Below are 18,337 nucleotides of genomic sequence, written 5' to 3'. Positions count from 1 at the left end.
CTCCACACCATCAGTGCAGAGCCCCACGTGGAGCTCAAACTCATGGAACCGTGAGATCATGACCTGAGCGGAAACCAAGAGTCAAACGCTTAACCAACTGAGCCATGCAGGCGCCCCTTTATGTATGTATTTCTAAGTTTTCCTCCATAGACAGACATATTTTCTACATTTCTAAGGTGAAAAAGCAGGATCATACTGTCTGAAAAGTAATTTTTATTTTATTTTTTTTAATTCCGAAGTATTTTTTCCAACTCCTGAAGTTTTTGTCTGGTTAGTTGGTTTCCTTGTTACTCTTACTGTCATTTTACTTTTTTCTAATTCACTGATTAGTCCCTCCTGGAGAGATAGAAGTTTGTGGGGGCTTTTGTTTTTGTTTTTTCCCCTTGGGTAGCAGTCTAGCCTGGGACTCAGTAATGGCCTGGGACTCATAAATACTTGATTTCTAATCCCTGGTCTCCTATTAATCATGTAACCTGTCACATTCTGACCATTTTACTGGAAAAGGAAAAGTTATTTCTGGTCAACTTGAACTATGTTCAATCTCAAATCCCGGGTCCCCTAGGAAAAGGAGTCATGCAGAGATATTAGCATTCTGGCACCCCCTAGTGGCCATCTGGGTATTCTGTAAAACCTGATCTTTTCCCTTCCTGCAGGGTAACTTGCAGACAGACAGATGCTGTTGTGAGTGGAACATAAATTTAAGCTGAGCCATCCCTTAGACACCACGTGGCATTCACCTCGTTCTTCCTTCCTGATTTTCCTTGGTGGGTCACATTCCCTCCTTTTAGTTTATAGAATATCCGCTCCATTTTCAGACCTTTTAGGAAATAGGGAGGAAAATCAGTTCGTACAGAAGACATTTCTAAAGTGTTGAATCCCATTAGTTGTGCATTCCTTGGGGCAGCTCCCCACTGTGGCTTCTTTGTATTTGCCCCACACACGGTTGGTGGAATGAATGACTGATTAATAGGTGATACATTTTAGCATTTGAAATGCTTTTTTGAATATTTATTTATTCTGAGAGAGAGAGAGAGAGTCGGGGAGGGGCAGAGAGAGAGGGAGAGAGAGAATCCCAAGTGGGCTCTGTGCTGATAGCAGGCTTGATCCCAAGAACTGTGAGATCATGACCTGAGCTGAAATCAAGAGTCAGATGCTTAACCAACTGAGCCACCCATGTACCCCTTAAATAATTTTTTAAACCTCTGAGTGATTGAGGTCACCAGATTGAAGTCTGAAGGATGAAATGTTCTGTTAGCCTGATCAATTAGATCATTTAGTACTTGTTGAATGAATAAAGAAGTATATATTATATAATTGGGAGTTTTCCATAAATATATACCTCTTTAAATACTGTTTTATTCCTTCGATATTATATTGTGATCAATTTGCCATTGTTGAAAATTCCTCAAAAATGTGATTTGTAATGGTCACAAACATTTCATCATAGAACTAGATCGTATTCTCTTTTGCTATTTGTTCAAAATTTTTGCTATTATAAAAGAGGCTGAAATGAACATCTTCAGACAACTAACCCTCATTAAGATTTGCAAGTCTTTGGGGCGCTTGGGTGGCTCAGTCGGTTGGGCGTCCGACTTCAGCTCAGGTCATGATCTCAAGGTTTGTGAGTTTGAGCCCTGTGTTGGGCTCTGTGCAGACAGCTCAGAGCCTGGAACCTGCTTTGGATTCTGTGTCTTCCTCTCTTTCTGCCCCTCCCCTGGTTGCGTTCTGTCTCTCTCAAAAATAAATAAACATTTAAAAAAATATTTGCAAGTCTTCAGTTACTGCAAATTATTTGAAGCCACTCAATTATTCTGGTCTTGCTAGAATGGTATTAGACTTGTAGCCCCAAACCCTCAATATTGAGTAATTGCTTGATATGAGAAGGGAAGTCACTTTTTTCCTTACTTTCTTTTTTTAAAGTCATGCCATATATCATGACTTTCAATCCTGCTTAAGTTCAATACAGAGTTTAGGCACAAGGGGGAGATCCTTTAGCATAATAAAGTGGCTGGATTTTCCTTCTACTGTTTAGCAGAGATTTTAGCAAGAACTGGCACAGTATAATTTTCATTGTTGACTGCACACATTCTTGTGGTTTCAACTTCATTCCTTTCTTGGCCAAAATTTTATGTATACATATAATCCTTGCCACAAAATATTATAGTGGTTTATCATAGAAATATAGCAAAGTAGATGAATTTGAAAATAAAATGAATACTCGGGGAAAGTAGAAAAAAAGAAATAGAATTCTGTTAACAATATAGAAAAGTCACACTAGAAAAAAACTTTGTAAGAAAGTAAAAATAATTGCTTTCTCTTCATTTAACCTTTGCTCGAAGGGAAAAAGCACTACCACATTTGTTTCCTTGTTTTGTAAATTTTAATACAGCAAATTAATTTTTACTGTGATTGAGAAAATTTAAGGGAACTAAATATTCCAAATGTACCTTACGTTTAAGAAGATAGGAATGTGGGGCGCCTGGGTGGCTCAGTCGATTGAGCATCCGACTTCAGGTCATGATCTCACAGCTTGTGAGTTCAAGCTCTGCGTCAGGCTCTGTGCTGACAGCTTGGAGCCTGGAGCCTGCTTCAGACTCTGTGCCTCCCTCTCTCTCTGCCCCAACCCACTTGCATTCTGTCTCTGTCTCTCTCAAAAAGAAATAAACATTAAAAAAAAAATAATAAAGAAAAAAGAAGATAGGAATGGGGCATGGTATGCTTTCAGTGTAGAAATTTTTTGAGTGGTGTCCAAGGGGTTCATCAGAAATATCCAGGCGGGGGGCGCCTGGGTGGCTCAGTCAGTAAATGTCTGACTCCTGATTTTGGCTCAGGTCATGACCTCACGGTCTGTGAGTTCGAGCCCCTCATCCGGCTCTGCATTGACAGTATGGAGCCTGCTTGGGATTCTCTCTCCCTTGCTCTCTGCCCTGCCCCCACTTGCTCTCTCTCTCTCCTCTCTCTCTCTCTCTCAAAATAAATAAATAAAGTTAAAAAAAAAAAAAAAAGAAAAGCAATATCCAGGCGGTCTGCAAACGTGGTTGGGAAAAAATGTCATCTTTATTTTCATTAATCCCGAATTGCGATTTAGTATTTCCTTCAGTTTTTTATGTCAGGTTTAAGTTTTTTCATGGTTTAATGATCTTTAATGATTTTTAATTGCAGCAATATTGGCAAAAAAAAAAAAAGTTTTAGAATGTCTATAATTCAATCTCAAATTTTCAACTCATTTCCTTTCGTATTATTCTATATTTAAACAGTTGCAATTATAATGAGCACATTTTTAGGTTTTTACCTGGCTTCCTCAGGTATTTCCTTCCATTTTGTATATAAGACCTGAACTTTAGCAATATTAAGGGTACTTGTACCTTTGTCACCTGTGGAAATCATACATCTTTCCTATTGCATTACAGTTATCTTAAATTATTGTTTCATTATGTCAAAAATCAAGACACTTTATCTGGGAAGTTGATGGCACAAAAACAGTTAAGAACACCTGCTCTGATTTTTCTCCTTTCCTTTTCATAAAGCTGGCGGAAGACATAACAGGATTTATTTTTTTTTTAATTTTTTTTTTTTATTTATTTTTGAGACAGAGACAGAAGAGCAGGGGAGGGTCAGAGAGAGAGGGAGACACAGAATCCGAAGCAGGCTCCAGGCTCCGAGCTGTCAGCACAGAGCCCGACGCGGGGCTTGAACTCACGAACTGTGAGATCATGACCTGAGCTGAAGTCGGACACTTAACCGACTGAGCCACCCAGGTGCCCCATAACAGGATTGATTTATTAAATTTTTTAAAAATGTTTATTTTAGAGAGAGAGAGTGCAGAGTGTGAGCAGGGGAGGGACAGAGAGAGAGAGAGAGAGAGAGAGAGAGAGAGAGAGAGAATCTGAAGCAGGCTCCAGGCTCTTAGCCTGATGCCAGGCTTGAACTCACGACCTGCAAGATCAGGACCTGAGCCGAAGTCGGACACTTAACCGACTGAGCCACCCAGGCGCCCTGACAGGATTTATTTTTATAGGGTTTGGTTGGTTGGTTTTGGTTTTGTTTTGTTTTGAGCCGAAGAGGAAACACATTATACAGCATTTTTTCTTCCCATCTCAAACTTCACTTAATGCTAATCCTCTACTATCCAGCTTGGTACCTACCAGGGGTCCTTAAAAAAAATAAAAGAAATGAAAGATGTGACATGTGCACATGGGTTGAGTTGTCCTTAACTTTACTATTAGGAGATTTTTTTAAGAGATGAAAAAGTACTTGGAATGTTTTTTCCTATTTAGAACTCTTAAGAGTATTTTATTTTCTTTATGTATTTTAAAGTTTTTATTTATTAATTAGAGAGAGAGAGACAGCTGACGGGGAAGAGAGAGAGGGAGAGAGAGAGAGGGAGAGAGAGAGAGGGAGAGAGAGAGAGAGAGAGAGAGAGAATCCCAAGCAGGCTCCACACCGTCTGCACAAAGCCCAATGCAGGGCTTGAACTCATAAACTGTGAGATCATAACCTGGGCTGAAATTGAGGGTCAGATGCTTAACCGACTGAGCCACCCAGAACTCTTAAAAATATTTTAAAGATCCTGACAATCAGAAGTCAGAAAGCCATTTAAAGTATAAAGCAAGAAGTAAAATTCAACACAATTTCTTTTACATGTGTTTTCAATTTTATAATTATTGACAGTCAGTGAATATGAAGTATATATAGATGTGCTATAATCAGAATACATATCATTTGTGGAGTACTATGTTCCAGGCTCAGTATTAAGTGCTTTACTCATAATGTAGAAGGACATCCTCCTAAAAATCCTGGAGGCAAATATTTGTATTCCATTATACATACGGGAGCACTGAGTCTCAGTGATTTCAAGTAACTGGGCACAAGGCCAGTTAACTAGTTAATGATAGAGCCAAAGTTAAACTCCAATCTGCTAAACTCCAAAACTCAAGTTATGGCTTTAAAAAAATTTTTTTTTTGTTTATGTATTTATTTTGAGAGAGACAGAGACAGTGCTAGTGGGGGAGGGTTAGAGAGAGAGGGAGACAGAGAATCGCAAGCAGGCTCCATGCTGCCAGTGCAGAGCCAGATGCGGGGCTCGAACCCAAGAAACCGTGAGATCACGACCTGAGCCAAAACCAAGAGTCAGACGCTTAACTGACTGAGACACCCAGTCGCCCCAAGTTATGGCTTTTATTGAATTTATTATTCCTTTAGCATAATTAATTAGCACGTAATTAATTTTTTTAAAAAAATGAGTAAATATACCATCATTGGAAATTTGAGTCATGCGATTATGCCCATCGTAAGTCATACTACAAATGATTAGTATGTTGAAGGCTTAGTAGAAGTAGAAAAAAACCTGAGCTCTAAATATCAGTGATAACGTTTTAGAATAATGATCAGGAATGGGCGGGGCAGAAATAGGGATTGTTTTTCTGTATCATTACATTTTGTACCATTGGACACGTACGGACTCGTGGAATTCTACAACAGGCTGCACATCACACTGGGAGAGTGAGCCGTCTCTAAGAATTTGGTGCAAAGGGCTGAGCATCAGCAGATCCAGCAATGAAATGGAAGCCTCTCATCTTTCAGGCCACCAACCAGCTGAAAACAAGTGGGGAGTTATTTTGAAGGGAAATTATTTTTGTGAACAGATGGAAGTGATTTCACAAGAATGCACTGGCTCATTCTCCCAACCAGAGGGATGATATAAAAATGGTTTTGCTATCTTGGTGGAATCCCAAATCTGTTCAAATCAATCATCTCAATTCTTGCCTTGTCTTCCATAGCAAATGAAATGAGGCTCACTTTTATATTAATCTGTAAAAATAGGCCTTAATTCTATACTTCTGTTTCCTTTCCCATCAGTTCCTAAACAGAAAGGGATTTGAATTTCTGAAACCCCAATAATGGTGATCTTAGAGAAGATCCATCACTACCTTCCATTACTGAGGTGGGTTCTTGTTCAAAGCCTTGGTAACTGGGGCAAGGAAACTGAATGCCTGTCCCAACTCGGTCACTAATTAACCATGTGGTTTCCAGTTAGGTGTTCGATTATTCTGCTACTTAATGTTACAGATAGATTGATAGAGATATAATTGGATATGTTGGTAAGAACCGAAGGATATGATTTATTTTTGGTTACAACAATTGAAAATATTCCATAATTGTAGACTGTAGATACTACAGACAGAAATTCTTCATGGAATGGAGAAATATTTTATTATATTGAGGAGCCTGGCTTCCCAACAGGACTCCAAGGGTAATATCTGGAGGGTGTTATGTTAAGTGAAATAAGTCACACTGAGAATGGTAAATACCATACAGATCACTCATATGTAGAATCTAAAAAACAAAACAAATGAACAAACAAACAAAGAGCAGAATCAGACCTATGAACACAGAGAACAAACTGATGGTTGCCAGAGGGAAGAGTGGTGGGGGGATGGGGAAAAGGGGTGAAGGGGAGTGGGAGGTACAGGCTTCCAGTTATGGAATGAATAAGTCATGGGAATAAAAGGCACAGTATAGAAAAAAAAAAGAGGCTTATGGAAAGAGATAACCCTCTTCTTCCTCTGGAGGTTTTCATGTCCTAATGTGATACTATATTTGCTCCATTTTACACATGCATTAAGACTCTGAGAGAATAAGAAACTCCAATGGCAGCAACAGAACCTGTACATGAACAAGGTCAAAAGGGCCCAAACCCATATTTTTTGCCACCACTTACATTGCCTCCCATAATAGTATTCTATCACGCATTTTGCAAAGCACTTTGTACTTTACAGAAGAATTCACATACTATGTGGTGTCGTCACAAGAGCACTCTGAGAGGTTATTATTACCTTAACTTGATCTGTGGGGCAACAGAGGCTCAACAAGGTCCTCAGAGCTGGTCAGTGGTTAGATTGGGGCTTGAATCCCAAATCTGCCAGTTCTCTGACCTTTCTATGGTCCCATAAATTCTTTAGGACCAATAGTAAGAGCTTAGAGATCAGAAACCCAGATCTAAAAAGTTAGGTTTTGTCCTTGTGACTACTGGTCCTTCTCAACTGGTGACTCAACTAGTCCTTCTAGGAGTTCTTAGGGGTTCTGTGGAGATACTTTGGGGGTTTGGGGTGGTGTGTAAGATGGAAATCATGGGGTGTCAACTGGGTGACCAGGGGAATCTCCAAATTAGTCTCTTCTGCATACTGGGCTCCTGAGAAAGACTGCATCTGACAAGGATTCATTGGCTTTAAAAGGAGAAAGGCTTGGAAACCACCGCTGTAGGTGATAGGGAGCCGCTGAAAGTTTCTGAGGAGGGAAGTGGTAAAAGTCATGTTCTAGAAAGATCAATCTGGCAGTTTTGTTGCAAAAGACCTTCATCGTGGAGAGTCCACTACAGACAGACTTAGCAAGGAGGGGATAGAAACAGGAGAGGTTATAGGAGAGGTTATAGCAGGGGGCCGGAAAATCATAGCAAGAGATGGGGGAGAGCAAAAACAACTTTTCTGGATCTTAGGACACACAGGACTAAAAACTATTTTTCTTACATATCTATATTTTATTTATTTTTTAATTTTTTAATGTTTATTTTAATATTTTTAATGTTTATTTATTTTTGAAAGAGAGATAGAATGCCAGCAGGGGAGTGGCAGAAAGAGAGAGGGAAACAGAATCCGAAGCAGGCTCCAGGCTCTGAGCCATCGGCACAGAGCCCGATGTAGGGCTTGAACTCACAAACCGCGAGATCATGACCTGAGACGAAGTCGGATGCTTAACTGACTGAGCCAGCCACTCAGGCGCCCCCATTTTATTTATTTTTGAGAAAGAGAGAGAGATGGACAGACTGACAGAAAGCGAGCGTGAGTGGGGGAGGAGCAGAGAGAAAGGAAGACACAGAATCCGAAGCAGGCTCCGAGCTGTCAGCACAGAGCCCGATGTGGGGCTAGGACTCACGAACCATGAGATCATGACCTAAACTGAAGTCAGACACTTTGAGCCACCCAGGCGCTTCTATATTTTATTTTATTTTTTTCCTGTTTTCTTTTGCAGTTCAATTCTATGAATTTCATCACATGTATAGATTATTGACCAATGTTATAGTCAGGATACAGATCAGTTCTGTTACCCTCTAAAATTCCCCCCACTGCTATTCTTTTATAGAGTCGCCTCTATCCCCACCCATAACTTCTGGCACCACAGATCTTGTTCTTTGCCCTTAAAGTTTTGTCCTTTTGAGAATGTCATATAAATGGAATCATACAATACAGACATTTCGAGATTGGTGTCTTTCCCTTCATGTAATGCCTTTGAGAATCATCTGTGTTGCCGTATCAACATCCAGGAGACTCAGAGGGGAAAGAAGGCTGCATAAGGGCAACAGGGCTTGCTAAGGTTGGAGTCTGAATGTTTTTGAGCTGAAAAGAGTAATATTCAGGTGCTATATACTCTGGGGTATTTATTTATTCATTTATATAATTATTTACTGAGCAACAAATACATGATATGTACTGTTTCAGGTGTTGGGGATGTAGTAATGAGCAAAATAAAAATTCCATCCTCAAGTGGCTTATATCCAGTGAGGGCAAACAAACAAGTTTATTTACGATTTAATGTGAGGAAGCGATATACTCTGGGTAGCGGGGTAGAAGGAGAAGAGACTATTTAAGACAGGATTGAATGGTCAGGGGAAGTCCCGGGACCAGGTCAGCTCTGACCATAGAGGTCTCAAGAGAATGTGTGCAGGATGGATTGGGAGACTGGGAGAAACTGAGGCAAAGGAGTCATGCAATCTGGGCCTGAACTAGGCGGATGGCAGTGAAAAATGGAAGGAGGATGAATGTTAAAAAATAGTTTGGGGCGCCTGGGTGGCACAGTCGGTTAAGCGTCCGACTTCAGCCAGGTCACGATCTCGCCGTCCGTGAGTTCGAGCCCCGCGTCAGGCTCTGGACTGATGGCTCAGAGCCTGGAGCCTGTTTCCGATTCTGTGTCTCCCTCTCTCTCTGCCCCTCCCCCGTTCATGCTCTGTCTCTCTCTGTCCCAAAAAAAATAAATAAACGTTGAAAAAAAAAATTTAAAAAATAGTTTAAGGAAAATGGAATGTATTAGGTAAGACGTTACGTAGGTTGAAAATTGAAATAATTTCCAGACGTGCAGATAAACTGGTACAAGGCAAAGCAATTGTTACAAGTTATAAGAGAAACTAAGGATGTTTAGTGTGACCGTACCTAGTAGTTTGTGATTGAATTAATGTAAAGTGTGGCTTTTAAACTATGCTCCTAAGTGCCCCTGGGGTTTTGTTGTTTCCAGGGGCATCAGGAGCAGTTTGGGGCTGGAGCCACATACTCAATTGTACTTCAACCAGAGCAGTGCCAGGATGATCTGTTTTGTATATTTTCTTCCCTGTGAATTTCACTGAAGTGTTACACAGAAAAAAAGAAGGGGGGGGTTACTTTGTGGGAAACCATCCATTCAAAACCTTCTTATTCAATGAATGAAGAGCCTCCACCTGAGACAGAAGCTATTCTGGCCCTCGCTACAGGGGGCATGGCTGGCAAGGCAGATGGGGTGAGAACCGAACAGCTATTTCTATTACAGATTGGTTAAAAAAAAAATTTCCCTCAAATAATTTTATCTCTCCATGTTTTTTTCTAACTATATCTATACTTATAGGTTTAATTTTACTCACCATGCAGATGTTTTATCTTTTACTTAAAAAAAAAATAAATATGAGAGGCGCCTGGGTGGCTCAGTCGGTTATGCGTCTGGGTTTTGCCTTAGGTCATGACCTCATGGTTTCGTGAGTTCAAGCCCCATGTCGGGCTCTGTGCTGATGGTGTAGAGCTTGCTTGGGATTATCTCTCTTCTTCCTCTCTCTCTGTCTCTCCCCCGCTCATGCTGTCTCTGTATCTAAATAAGTAAACTTAGGGGCGCCTGGGTGGCTCGGTCGGTTAAGTGTCTGACTTCGGCTCAGGTCATGATCTTGCGGTCTGTGAGTTTGAGCCCCGCATCGGGCTCCGTGCTGACTGCTCAGAGCCTGGAGCCTGTTTCAGATTCTGTGTCTCCCTCTCTCTCTGCCCCTCCCCTGTTCATGCTCTCTCTCTCTCTATCTCAAAAATAAATAAACGTTAAAAAAAATAATAATAAATTAAAAAAAATAAGTAAACTTTAAAAATACATAAAAAATAAATATGAATTCATAATACAACTCCTTTCATAAATTTCTAACATTCTCTGACATAGTTCAACAGGATGACACATCTCTTTTAGTTTTCTGTGTTTTAAAAAGGACACGTTGTATAGTTAAGGTGATGCTAGTTGTTGAAGCTCAGTGGTTTAACAGAATAGAATGTACTCTTAGGAAATCCAGTTGCCCAGGATGCGTGTGTGTGGGAAGTAAGGGCGTTATCTGCTCTATGCAGATATTCAGGGGTCCAGGCTGTTGGAGGCTGTCCCACCTTCAATATGTGGAGGTCATCCTGGAATCAGGGTCTAGCCAGAAGACAGGAGAAGAGAGGGCACATGGAATCACTCACGAGCTTTTTAGAGCAGACACGGAAGCCACACGCTTCTCCAGCCACAAACCAAAGGCCGTGCCTACCCAGGCTCGGTGAATAGCTTACCAGTCTCCGACACATGTATGATTGCGATGTCAAAACTGGAAAACACAAGCTTGGGCCTTGGATTTGGTTTTGCTTTGGGGCAAGTCAGGCTACATTGATGTCGGAGTTTCTGTGACTACGTGTGAACACTGCAGTGTCTAACAACGGATTCAGGGAGTTTTGTTCACATAGGTGCTTATACAGTGGCGCAGCCTGAAGCATGATGTGCTGAATTAGAAAAGTCTTACTTTTTCTCATTTTATCTTGTGGAGTTGGATGCAGCTCCCCAGTGAAGTCTTTCTCTGGCTATCACCAGGTCCTTCTACAACTCCAGCTATGACTTGCCACGTTTTCAATATCGCTCAGTGACTGGTTTTGTCTGTGGTTGTGTGTTTTTGTTTTTTTTTTTTTTTGGTTTTCCTCTTTTCCATATCTTATGGTTCCTCATTAATCTGAAAGTCCTTGAGGTTAGACGTAAATACCTTTTCCTCTCTTTTTAACTCACTGTACCTCCTGGTCACTGCTCTGTATGGCATCGGTAATAAGTAATTGTGGCTGATTGATCCAATGAAATAAAGGCAGTTTATCCTCATAAATCAGTGTTTTGTATCAACGATGAAGCTTTGAGGAACAACCTCAAGAGACATCTGTCCTTGGGAAGGCTGAGGCATTCATTAAAAAAAAAAAAAAAAAATGGTTAGCTGAGTGCTCAACTTTCTGTATCTTTCTTCCTTCTCTTTCTCTTTTATTAGAGGAAGCTTTATAGACCAAGGACATTTATGACTAGTAATGCAAGCTTATAAAGAGGTTATTTTCAACTGAGGCTAAGTCTCTGAACTCAGCAGAAGATAAAAATCTCTTTTCAAAAATTAGGCTAATTTATTTTTATGATATTGTTGAGACGAGTAGATGAGGATCGCTTTATACATTATAGTTTTAATATATATCATATGAACATAGTTGGCTAAATCTCAATTGCTAATAAAATGTAGCCTGGTCTGAATCAGAAAAATCATCAAAATGGTTTTGATTATTTTTGTGAAAACCTCAGCAAAAGCCAGAACCAATCCTGACAAGCCAGAGCAGAGCATATGAGAAACTTTTCACCCTCAACTTTTACAAATGTCTTATTAACAAGAATTATTTGTTGATTTTTGAAAGAAAGTTGGCATTATTTTAAAAGAAATTTCAAGCGTGTCTAAAATAGGGTCAGGAAAATCCCACACTCCCCACCCAAAGCCATAAGAGTTTCCAAAATAACAAAGACATTTTAAAGATCTAGAAGAAGCTGGGGTTTTGCTTAATTTAGAAACCACATTTGCTTTTAAAAGTTGATTTAATGGAATGTTTGGCAAATTATCATATTTTTTGGTGGAATTTTTAACATTCGTCCTTCAAGACCCATTGGTCCAACTTGTGGGAGCAAAGGGATCCTGAAGAACTGCGTTCATTTTTTTTCACTGCTGTTTTAGAGTATACTGTGACATGAGGGTCCTGTTTCTGGAACATTCCTGACATGTCCTGTGAATGGATGGGGAGACTGTAGCCACAGGTTTGCAGGCTTGGGGCATGGAATCTGGATCTTCTAAAACTCAAAGTCTCATTTATTAATTTCGGTGAGAAATTAAGTATCAAGTGGACAAGACAGTATTAACATTTGAGGTCCACTGCCTTTCCCCTGAGTTCCCATTGTACAATAACCTCTATTGTGATTACCACATTCCTTCTTTATATATGTTAATGTATTCAGTTAGAGTTCTGTCTTGGCTGGGGAAATAGTGTCCTTATAAAGTGTCTTGCATATCTCCGTTTTGTTTAATCCAGTGAAGCCAACTGATTTCTAAGTTCTTGGGGATAAGGCACGTCTCTTGCTTCCAGCTGCTCCCTACAAACTGTCTGAATCCGTTATTTTCTCAAAGGAAAGAAAATGTTTTAAGAATTTGTTTGTATATATGGGGTAGTTAAAAAAATGATTTTTTAAATATAATTTATTGTCAAATTGGTTTCCATACAACACCCAGTGCTCATTTTTAAGACTGTGATCTTCCAAAGTTCTAAGCAATTTAGAATGAGAGTAAGCCAAGATTTCATCTCAGGCAGCCTGGCTCTAGTGGCCGTTCACTTGACGTCTGTTTGAGGGCCTCAAAGTCCAGAGATAAACCCAAGGACTTTTACTATTTTTATAAAAGGAAAAGATCTCTCACACAAGTGTATATTTTGCTGCTGCTTCCCGCCCCCCCCCCCCCAGCAAAGTTTATACTTTGCTGGTTCTTTCTAGTTCTCGGAGAACTAGATTTCATTTATAATCTGATTTCACTTAAGGGTGAACCCACTGATTGCCAACTTTGTTAAAGCAGGGGAAATGCTTGACCCTACAACATTTTCACTTGGTAGTCTATGATTTCCAGCTCCCAAGGAGGGGCTGGCTTTTTGTCTGACCCAACTACATGGATCAGTTCTAATTCTTCAGTGATACCTCTGCTAAAGCGATAATACAGCAGTGATATCCTTTCCATACTGTTAACCTCTCTTTTAAAGATTATCTTGCTGTGTAACAGCCAAAATATTTTTGTAACCATTATCACTCCATTTTTCTTTGGAGAATTTCATAATTTCTTAATCTGATGCTTTTGACTAACACTGGTTGTTTGCATGTTTCCTTCAGTTGTTTAGGAAAATATTTAAATCAGATAATACTCGTTTAAAACAAGCTTTAGACAACTAACATGTTATAGGAGTGGTTTCCGTGACAGGTTTCTAAATACAAGTCGAAAGCCCCCAAATTTATTGTCATATTACGAATTTTGCCATGAGAAACACGTATACCTTGTGAGACAAACCAGCAAACAAAGAAAAGGAGAGACCAGAGCAATAAACATGTGACATCACAAGGGAATAAGACCTCAAGTGCTGGAGAGAGGGTTTTTTTTGTGTGTCATGTTTTATTTATTTTTGAGACAGAGAGACAGCGTGGCAGGAGGAGGGGCAGAGAGAGGGAGACACAGAATCTGAAGCAGGCTCCAGGCTCTGAGCTGTCAGCCCAGAGTCCGACGCGGGACTCGAACCCACAGGCCCTGAGATCGTAACCTGAGCAAAGTTGGAGGCTTAATTGACCGAGCCACCCGGGCGCCTGATAGATAGTTCTGCATTTTCCCAGAGCTCCTTAGGAGGCATTTTTATCTTGTCTCAGAGTTCGTGTTTATTTAACATATACCTTAGTGTGCCAGGTTTATAAACACATTTCAGGATAAAATTTAACATTATAGCAGAATGAGCTGGAGATTCTGGTTTATGCTGGATGTGCCCAGGACTGCCTGTTCCCAAACTGCAAAATATTTGCCTTCCCCTATCAGAACCGCAGACTAAATGTGTCCCAAGCCGAACTCTCCTCCTCTCTCCTCTGCTTTATCTCCTTGCAGCCTCTCAGGCCTCACTCCACTTCCAGTCCGGCTGGGTGCTCAGACTCCAGATCGTCCCTCTCCTCCTCACCTCCACCCCCATTCCTACCAGAGCCAAACCTCAGGGGGTCCCCAACAGCCCATCCTGAAGACCTCCTCGCCCTGCCTCCACCTCCTCCAACGCATCCCGCCTACTGTTGTACCGTTGTCTTCCTCTGGGTGCAACTTCCTAACAGTGCTCTTCCAAAACTTGAGCAGCAGAAGAGTTCCTAGACACCATGGCCCAAATTCAGCCTGGCATTGAATCTGGAAGAAGCATTTCCAGGAGGTGTACTAGGTCACACAGCTGGTAGCTTTCTGCCTCTGTTGTTGTTATAAAGGAAAGCAGAAGTCTGTACCGAGGTATGATGGATCATAATATACTATCCACACATGCAGTTTCGTGAGAAATCTAGGCTGGAACTTGCTTTGTTCATTCTTATCTCCCTCCCTTGCTTAATTAAACTGTCATCATGCCCAGAGTCCCCCCACCGCCAGCTTGCATGTTTTACAGCATTGTGCCAGCTGGTCCCAAATTGTGGTCCTTTCCACAGTCCAGCTCAGGCCTCCCTCTAGACTCAGTCCTCCCTCTCAACCCTCAAAGGACACATCATCAGATGTTGCCTTGAAGAGTCACTGGACTCATGTCTTGACATGCCAGAAAGTTCAAAGGCATCCGGACAGGGGCCAGCCCAACACTTTTCCTGCTCCCACTTACACGGAAGTGCATTGCTGTTACTCAGAGAAAAAAAAATTTTTAACACTGATTAAAATGTTTTCATTGTGTGTATTTGTTTTTTTCCCAGCTTTAGTGTAATTGACAAATACAATTGTAGGATACACAAAGTGTGTATAGTGGTGATGTATATATGCATCGTGAAAGGATTCCTCCCATCTAGTCAGTTAATGCATCCATCACCAATACTGACTTTTTTTTTTTAAGACTTTTATTTTAAGTAATCTCTACACCCAATGTAGGGCTTGAACCTGCAACCCCAAGGTCGAGACTCACACACTCTACCAACTGAGCCAGCCAGGCACCCTAACCGATGCTGACTTTTAAAAAGACTGTGGGAATTCAGTCTTCTCATATCTTATGTTGTCATGAAGAAGAGTTACAAGGTTGACCACCGTGACCAGAATTAGACTTCATAAAATTGAATTCTGAAACAACTGGATGCTGGAATTAATAGAGAAGGGACTTCCTTGGCTTGGTTCTCTGCCAGGTGACTTGGGGTTTCATCAACTATGTGTTTCCTCGGGCAGTGTACTTTTATTGAAAATTTAAGAACTGTGTAGCGATTCCACTGCAAGGAGAAACTGCACCTTGAAAACACGGTTATTACAAATTATACTATTATATTTTTATTTTTATTCAGAGAGAGCAAGCAGCAGAGAGGGGCAGAAGGAGAGAGAGAATCTTAAGCAGGTGGCAAGCTCAGTGTGGAGCTGCAGGGGTGGGGGGCTCTATGCCACAAACCTGGGATCATGACCTGAGCAGAAATCAAGAGTCGGATGCTCAACTGACTGAGCCACCCAGACTCCCACAAATTATACTATTAATAGATTTCTGAAAGCCTCAGTTTCCCTTAAGGATTTTTTTTTTTTTTTAATGGTGCTCAAGTGAAAGCCTTTTAAGTGATTATGGATTGGATAGGTGGCAAGGTTAACTGTAAAATCAAAAGCCATTGTCAAGGCCAAGAAATCCTCGGCCAATAATGGATGCATGCGGGATAACTGGATGGATCCCAGAAGCGCTCCTATCTCTCTGATTTTATTTCATTTTAGAACAGCACAGAGGTCCGCCGAGGGCTTTCAAGTGAGGTGAGTGGGGCTCCATTTTTAAGCTCTGCTGCAAAGACTGGAACCTTCTGCAGGATGCTCCCTTCTCTGTGCTTTAGGCCTGTGGTCTGGGGTCTGATCCTCATTCTGCCCCTGACCAGCTAGCTGTATACGCGTGAACAAGTTATTTCATTTCCTTGTGATTGTTTCCTCATCCTAACAATGGGTCATTCTAATGTCCACTTCATAATCTTGTTTTATTCGAGGAGATTTTTACCTCGGAAGCACTTAGAATAGCTCTTGTAAGAACACTTCGGTGTTTCATAACTAGAAGTTATGGCTGTTACTAACACTAATATTACTATTACTTAACAGTTTCCTGCGGGGTTGTTGAAAAGGTTAAATGCAAGCACACTCACCAGGACGGGCTACTTACTTTGCAGAAACCAGTACAAAATGAAAATACAGGTGCCTGTGTTCCAAAATCGTTAAGAAGTCCAAGGCTGGAACAGCCAAACATTCAACCAAGCACGGGACCCTGCTGAGCATAGGGCCTGTACACGCTCACAGGCTGCACGCCCCGGAAGCCGGCCTTGGAAGGAGCACAGCGTCTGCACACAGCAGGTGCTACATAAACGCTCTTCACCTTTGTGTCAGCATCCTCCTACACCTCCGGCGCGCCAGCGCCGTAACGTTGACCATACCACTGACCACTCGTTGTCACTTGTGTCTGCCCGGCAGAAGGACAAGACCTGGAATCACGCCCGTGGGGCAGCCCCGCGGCGAAGACCCGGGACCCCCAGCCTTTTGGCGAGTGTCTGCCGCTCAACCAAGCCTAGGCCAGACGGGGCCGCCAGGGCCTCCGAGGCCGCCGCAGGACGCAGTCCGCAGGATCTGGGTCTGCCCCGCGGCCCCGAGCCGCATCTCCGAGGCCGCAGCCCCGCCCGCCGCCAGGGCCCGCGAGCGCCGCGGGCCCTCGTTTGCTAGTTGCCCGAGGAGACGCGCGCGCACGCGCACCCGCACCCGCACCCTGCGCTCCGCGTCGCCTGCGCTCCGAGCGCGCCATGAGCCGCGGCCGCTCCTCCGGCTCCAGGCGCCTGGACCCGGCCGGCCACGCCGCCCGCAGCGCCTCGTCGCCCGCGCCCGAGGTACGGTCCCAGCCCGCCGGCCGCGCGCGGGGGTGGCCCCAGGCGGCCTCCCCGAACGCCGCGGAGCACCCGGGGGGTGAGCGGCCACGGGACGCCCAGGCGCTCACATTTGCAAACTTCTTCCCAGGGCGTGGGTGCATCGTGGAGGGTCCGGCCCCGCCTTGGAAGTGGGCTGGAACTGCTCGCCGCTGGCTGGGTAATTTTAGGAAGTTATGGGCGGGTCGTGAGTTTGTGAAGCGCGTCTGAGCTTTAGGTGGTACCAGTTTGCTTCTCTGTGTTTAAACGGGTGAAATTCTAAAGACCGCTCCTGTCGACCCTCCCCGACCCCCGCCCTCTTCGTTCATTTAACTTCCACTGCTTGCCTAGTGAGAAGGGATTCAGAGCAGTTTCTTCAAGCTCTGGTGTGGTAGAATTAATGACGGTCCTGAGCAACGTTGCTGGCCTTTTCGTTGCTAATCACCCTGTAAACAACCATTAAGTCGTCCTTGGATCTATGTATTCAATTACTCTCAGGAGGTACTTAAGCACCGGGGACTTTGGGGCATCAGATGTGCAGTAACGCACGCACAAACGCGCACACACACGAAGTTAGGGCTGGCTCAGCCCGGGTTATCTCCTTTCACCTGGCATTAGGGTCATAGTGTGTTAGGCATAGGTGTTAGGCATAGTGTGTTAGGGGTGTTGCCAGGGACTGGGGAGGCATTGTGTTCCGCTGAATTGCTAACCTGAGAGTTGTTCTCAGCCTAACCCTACTGACCACAGAAATTCCTCTGGCGGGAGCACTCTTGGATTCAAAAATGGGGTGGATTCTCAAACATGTTATAGGAATTCTTCTAATACTCAGCACCTTTGAATGCTGCTTTACATCTGACCTATATTTCGATTTCTCTGATTCTTGTCTTCTTGTGGAAAATCAGTAACATATTGTACAAATAAAACTAATTTTTTTCCACTTGACATTTTATCCCAATATGGTATCCTCTGTGAATTAAGTATGTTAGTCCGTGCATAAGTATGTAGCCTTTTTTTTTTATTATTTATATTTGTTTGGAAAAACGATTGAAAGTACGTTATAGACGTTATGGCCCTTCATCCCTGAATATTCTGGTAGGTATCTCCTAAGAGAAACACATTCTCTGACCACAATACATTGATCATATTCAGGGTGTTTGACATAGCTACAGTAATTTTATCTAATATATGCTACCTATAAAAATTTTGTCAGTTGTCCCAATAATGCCATTTACTGCAGCATACTTTTTCATTATCATGCATTGTATTTAGTTATGTGTCTTTAGTCTCTGTAAACCTTGAATAGTTCCCCAATCTTTTTGGCTTTGATGACACTGATATATATATATATATATATATATATATATATATATATATATAT

The 18,337-nt window shown here is 42.2% G+C and overlaps 1 long non-coding RNA gene across 1 annotated transcript; it reads left to right on the top strand.

Moving 5' to 3' along the window:
- Positions 1-61: 61 nt before the first annotated feature.
- LOC124529288 (uncharacterized) lies at positions 62-14,781 on the top strand. Its single transcript, XR_006966305.1, has 3 exons — positions 62-764; positions 5,860-5,944; positions 13,997-14,781. It is a non-coding gene; the product is annotated as an uncharacterized LOC124529288 (long non-coding RNA).
- The last annotated feature ends 3,556 nt before the right edge of the window (positions 14,782-18,337 follow it).

Source organism: Lynx rufus, unplaced genomic scaffold, assembly GCF_022079265.1.
Source record: "Lynx rufus isolate CCGP_SWC_20201006 ecotype Redwood Valley unplaced genomic scaffold, mLynRuf1.p SCAF_6, whole genome shotgun sequence".
Lineage (NCBI taxonomy): Eukaryota > Metazoa > Chordata > Mammalia > Carnivora > Felidae > Lynx > Lynx rufus.
This window is presented reverse-complemented; position numbering and strand designations above follow the sequence as displayed.